Source organism: Xenopus laevis, chromosome 2L (genome assembly GCF_017654675.1).
Source record: "Xenopus laevis strain J_2021 chromosome 2L, Xenopus_laevis_v10.1, whole genome shotgun sequence".
In the NCBI taxonomy this organism is placed as follows: Eukaryota; Metazoa; Chordata; class Amphibia; order Anura; family Pipidae; genus Xenopus; species Xenopus laevis.
This window is the reverse complement of record NC_054373.1, coordinates 119,362,314-119,368,313: the sequence shown is the minus strand read 5'-3', so window position 1 is coordinate 119,368,313 and position 6,000 is coordinate 119,362,314.

Below are 6,000 nucleotides of genomic sequence, written 5' to 3'. Positions count from 1 at the left end.
TTTAAAAGACATGACTGTTAGTTGTATTTATCAGCCTGGGGATCCCCTCCCTCCAAACCTGAGGAGACTGAAGTGTCAAATAACAGATCTTCCTTCTTCCGGCAGTCTGTCTATCCTGTTCTTAGGCTTAATTTTATTTCCTTTCAGAAATAAGTTTTCAGGAATCTCTCCCTTGTTTCAAGTCAACTAATTCATTTAAGGCTGAAGTCTTTCCTGTAAGAAATCCTTTAGTGCACAAAGCAAGATGTTGAGTAAGGTTTTACACATAAGTATATTTGCTTTGAGAATAACAACAATTAATTTGTGCACTGTTAATGAGCTATGTGCTGCTAAATGATTCTCAGGTTGGAGATGGTTACATGTTTTCTTGCAACTTTGTTGCTAGAGGATGCATGGTGAGGTCCTAGCAGTTTAGCTTCTGATTTAATTTATCTGTTTGTAATTACATTTGTATGGGTGATTTAATCTCATTGCAAAAAACACTGCTCATCTTTATGAAAGGGGCATCAACATGAAAAAATTAAATATGGATTGTGCTAAACATATCCTTTGCCTATTGTTTTTTTTTATTTATTCAGCTAAACAGGACACTCAGATATATTGAAGATACTTCTTGTTTGTTCCTTGCAAGGTAGATAATTGGAATAGAAAAGCACAGATAATCCCCCTGCAGAATGACTTTTTTTTTTAATCTGCACTCTATCTACCTTGGAAGGACCAAATATGGAGTAGCTTCAGTTTCCATGTTTGGCTCAAGAAATAACAGTTCATAGCTTTTTCCTGATTAAAACAACAAACAATAAGTATGGTCAGCACAAATCCCATACTCATGTTGAAAAGAGAGTAAACCCCCCCTTTAAAGCATAACTGCAGCATCAGACTGGGCTGCCAGGACTCTGGATGTCATCGTGGGTGGAGGTATAAGTAAGGTACTCATACATTGGAGTGAGCCACGAGTTTGTGATGGGGTTATAGACCTTGGATGCAAGTTTGTGATGGAATATGGGTCTTGGCTGTGGGTTCACAACTGGCATGGGGGGCCTTGAGGTGGGGCTTTTGTTGGGTCCAGAAACAGCATAGCTACTGATTCTTGTCCTCTTCAAATGGAACATATGCCAAACAGTAGCTGTGGTCTTGTCACATACACAGTCATTGGGAAGGTGGAGTTCTAGAATTATATTTGCTCTTATAATGAAATAACAATTCAGTTCAGATTAGGGTTGCCACCTTTACTGAAAAATATTACCGGCCAGTGGGGGGCGGGCACCAAAAGTGGGAGGTCTGAAAACAGGGCGAAGCTACATGGCGTGCCACAAAAGGGACGGAGCAACATCGCAGAGATGTCCACAGCTCTGGAAAAAGTTCTGTGCGAATTGGGGGCAGGACAGGGGCTTTTTTTACTGGCTAGGCCGGTAAAATACCGGCCGAGTGGCAACTCTGGTTCAGATCCTTTGTTAATAGTGTTAATACACACACAGTTTATGCTGGCATTCATAAATGAGTCTTTAAATGTTATAAAACTGTCATGGATATTTTTCCTCTGGCAGACCTTTTGACAGGCAGGAGCACTCTCCCATCTGATGCCACTGCATAAGGAGTGCTTTAATACAGGCATTACTAGCCTTTGAGCCACTCCAACAAGAATACCAAACAATTCTGTAAAGGTCCCCATAGACGCGACGATTCCTCTTTGGTGCACAACCGATTTCAGTGCAGTTGACCAATCCGTCAAATTATAGTGCGGTTATTGGGATTCGAACGATCGTACATCTTGCGATTTTTCGGCCGACATCTGTCAGAAAATTGATCACCCAGGTTTAAAAATCTTTATCGGTCCCAGCGCAATCTATCTATGTCTATGTTTGCAGGGCCAAGCAGGCAGCTACTCCTTCAGTTTTGCTGGCAATATCGCCTGAAATGGTCTTTTTAGCTGATGGACAAAGCGTACATTTAAATGATCATTTCGAGATAATCGTGGTCTCACGATAATGATTGGATCTTTTAAAAATCTTTACATCTATGGCCAGCTTTAGTCTCCGTGCCATGCTGAACTGACAATACACATTCCTTTACATCAGCCATCATAAATGATGTTTATTTTTCCTCATCTTCGCAAAATCTTGTAAGGCAGTGGCATGTTTTGAAATAAGCTTGCTGGATTCACTTAAATCCTTACTTACCAGATGGAGAATCAGTGCTGCTATAAACAGTGTTTCATATGTGCTAAGCAGCTTTATGAAGGAGATTGTGGAGGAGCATGGAGAAAAGTAGGATTTCAGCATGACTCAGATCTGCTAAGGGTGGGCGAAGGTTTCTATATTAAAGGAAAACTATACCCCCCAAACAATGTAGGTCTCTATAAAAATACATTTTATAAAACAACTCATATGTAAAACCCTGCTTCGTTTAAATATCACATTTTCAGAATAATATACTTTTTAGTAGTATGTGCCATTGACTAATCCTAAATAGTAAATTGCCATTTTAAAAAATTAGGGCCACCTACTGGTATCATAAGATTCACTGTGCACACAAACATACCAACAAACCATACATGTTAGGTCACATGAGCCAATTAACAGACAGAGGTGTGTCTTTTGCTTCCACACTTCTTCCTGTTACAGTTGTAGTATTTCTGGTCAGGTGATCTCTGAGGCAGCACACAGACCATCATGAAATGGTGGTTCAAGGCAAGAGATGTAAAAGGAAAATATTTACTTAAATATATATACCAGTTTGGTAAGATTCTATAATATGCCACTTAATTTGATATAAACTATATTTTGGTTAAGTATTAATTCTGGGGTATAGTTTTCCTTTAAGGGTAAACTCAACTATGTATATTTTTTGGGCAAATCATCATTGAATTCAGCAGTGCCCAAAGGGATACAAATCCAGTTTTCAAGTATGGGTTGTTTGCGTTCCATTCAGTAGTCAAATAAGCAGCATAAAGCATGGATACATATTTTTTGTATATTTGCATTTGTGGGAGCTTTTTATTGTTTATAAGTGAACAAGCTACTATTGATTTGGTCTAATTTTCTTTTTTTCTTGTTAATTATCAGTGCTAAACTTGTGCAGGTTATTAAACCAGGCAACAAAAAATATTGGCTGTGAAGGTTTCCGTTTTATTGCTTATCTTTCTTTTTGTGCCCTCTCCTATTGTTCTTTCATCCTGACTTCCAAATTATTTGGTTTCTAGGGTAATTAAGTCATAGCAACAGTATAGCAGTTGAAATTCTTACCTTGAGAATAATGAACAGCAAATGTAAATATTAAAACATGAAAAATGACTAATTGCAAATTTCCTATATTCCCATCCCTTTTAGCCTGTACAAGACACTCCCAGCTGCTATAAATAGAGGAAGCTTAACTGTATATACATACTGCCTCCAAGCTAAGGAATGTATGTTTATTTATAAAGACTTTATACAAAGAAAAGGATGTTGCATGTAGTTACTATATAAACTTGTATTTTACCATCTATTTAAGGGTAAGTATGTGATGGAAGCTAAAGTACACTAAGATACAAAATGAATCCCAAATTGTTTAGATAGATTCTCGCCAGTACAAACATTGGGATTGGGTGCCAAGCCCCAAACCATCAACCAAGGGAAGCAAAACACAGTAATCGTAAATATCCTTTTGCTAAAAAAGCTGTCTTTTGCATATTATTTCAATTCAGTATACAGTATAAAGCCATTTGCTATGAAAGCTAAAGTAGTCTACTTTAGCTTTCATAGCAAATGGCTATATACTGTATACTGAATTTTCATTCAAATCTAATACTTTTTTGTGATCATTATCTTATAGGGGAATGGGTATCTTCTACTGTAGTTTATACAGGAAATCAAGTTCCCCTGTATTGTAAAATATATGATTATTATTAGTCATTGTGCAACTTTCATGACCATATAAAAACACAAGGCCTGAGTGCTTTAGTTTTAGTTTGCTTAAAGGGGTTGTTCACCTTTGAGTTAACTTTAAGTATGATGCAGAGGGTGATATTCTAAGACAATTTTCAATTGGTTTAATTTTTTTAAGTATTTGTGGTTTTTGAGTTATTTAGCTTTTTATTCAGCAGCTCTCCAATTTGCAATTTCAGTAATGTGGTTGCTAGGGTCCAAATTGCCCGAACAACCATGCCTTGATCTGAATGAGAGACTGGAATATGAATAGGAGAGGTCCTGAATAGAAAGAGGAGTAATAAAAATAGCACTTAAAGATTTGTAGCTTTACAGAGCATTTGTTTGTAGATGGGGTCAGCCAGGACCGCCATCAGAAATCGCAGGGCCCCATACGACAAAATTTCCTGGGCCCTCTGGGCTGCACCCACCGCAAGCCCCACCTACAGGTCCACCCTCCCCACCCCACAGGTCCGCCCCCACCACACAGTAAAAAAACTAAAAAAATATTGGTGGCTAGGGTTCCCACATGTTAATAAAAAATAAAAAGATATTGGTGGTCAGGGCCCCCCATAAAAAACCATTTGTGGCCAGGGCCCCCCATTAAAAAATATTGGTGGCTAGGACCCCACATGAGAAAAAAAATTGGTGGCCAAAATTGGTGTCCAGGCCCCCCCCCACATTATGAGAAAATTGGTGGCAAGGGCCCCTTAAACATCCATGCCTTCCCGAAGTCAGTCAGAAGTGTGGCGTGGCCGGGCCCCCCTTACCCTCGGGGCCCCCTACAACTCTCCCCCCTGATGGCTGCCCTGGGGTCAGCAACCCCCATTTGAAAACTGGAAAGAGTCAGAAGAAAAAGGCAAATTATTCAAAAACTATAAAAAGAAACAACGAAGACCAATCGAAAAGTTGCTAAGCATTGGCCATCCTATAACATTCTAAAAGTTAACTTAAAGGTAAACCACCCCTTTAAAGGAAAAGGCACATGGTTTGGTTTTGGCTGCTTTGTCTGAGGCTTTATTCTTAGTAGCCCAAAAAAGGTGGTGGTGCCAAATGCCCAAAATTGCTTTCTATGTAAAATGACTAGTACTGTTTGCTGAAGCACTTGACAGATGAATGTTGCTAAATATGCAGAATTTGTTTTCAGCCAACTATTGATTCATGTAAAAAAAAAAGGCAACAGAGAATAACTTTGATATTTTTATAGCTTAAATATTTCACAACTAAATAAGGAAGTAAAAATATTTTATATAGCATTAAATGTAGTGCTCAGGGGAAAAAACATGTATTTTATCTCGCATGACTCATTTGTGTATCATAAAGGCTGGATTTCTTCATTCTTTCTAAGTATTTTAGACACTGCCTTGAGGAGGAAATTTCTACATCTGGAAAGACAAATGGTCGCCTGCTGGGACACATCATTCTATAGAATTCTTTTCTTTTGAAATTCTTTTTATTGAGATTTTCAATAAAATACAAGTATATGACAATATGATAAACATACAGTGTTTCAATAAGGAGCAAAAGAAGTATTCATGAGCATTACAGTAAACATTTGACATGAAAGACAACAAAATAAATAAACAATTCTATAGAATTCAGCATAGAAATCATTTTACATGATTATTTACATTGTTTGAATGTTTTCTAAATGAGAACATATAGAATGAAATTTTAAAACAATGGAGCAGGACCTGGAGATTAAAATAAGAAAGGCGGCAGAAATAGATTAAAGATTCATTATTAAAATAAAGACTAGCCCTTTGAAGTCCTGCACAGATGAAGGCCAGCTTCACTACGAGTAAGAAAAAAAAGAGAAAAGAAGGAGGCAAAGAGATGCAGGTTACTAATATGACAATGGATTCCACTGCCTTCATAAGCTGGAACACCTTACAGAAAAATACTGGGTACAATATATGGTACAGGTATTTCTAATATTGATCCTTTTCGCATAAAAATCTTTGGATATTGGGACTGATGTGAAATGACTTTATGTCTACAGTAATTATACACCTATTAATGTTAAATAATACCATTACATCAGTATTTTATGTTTTACATATATTAGGCAAAAATGTACAAAGCCTACAAAGGC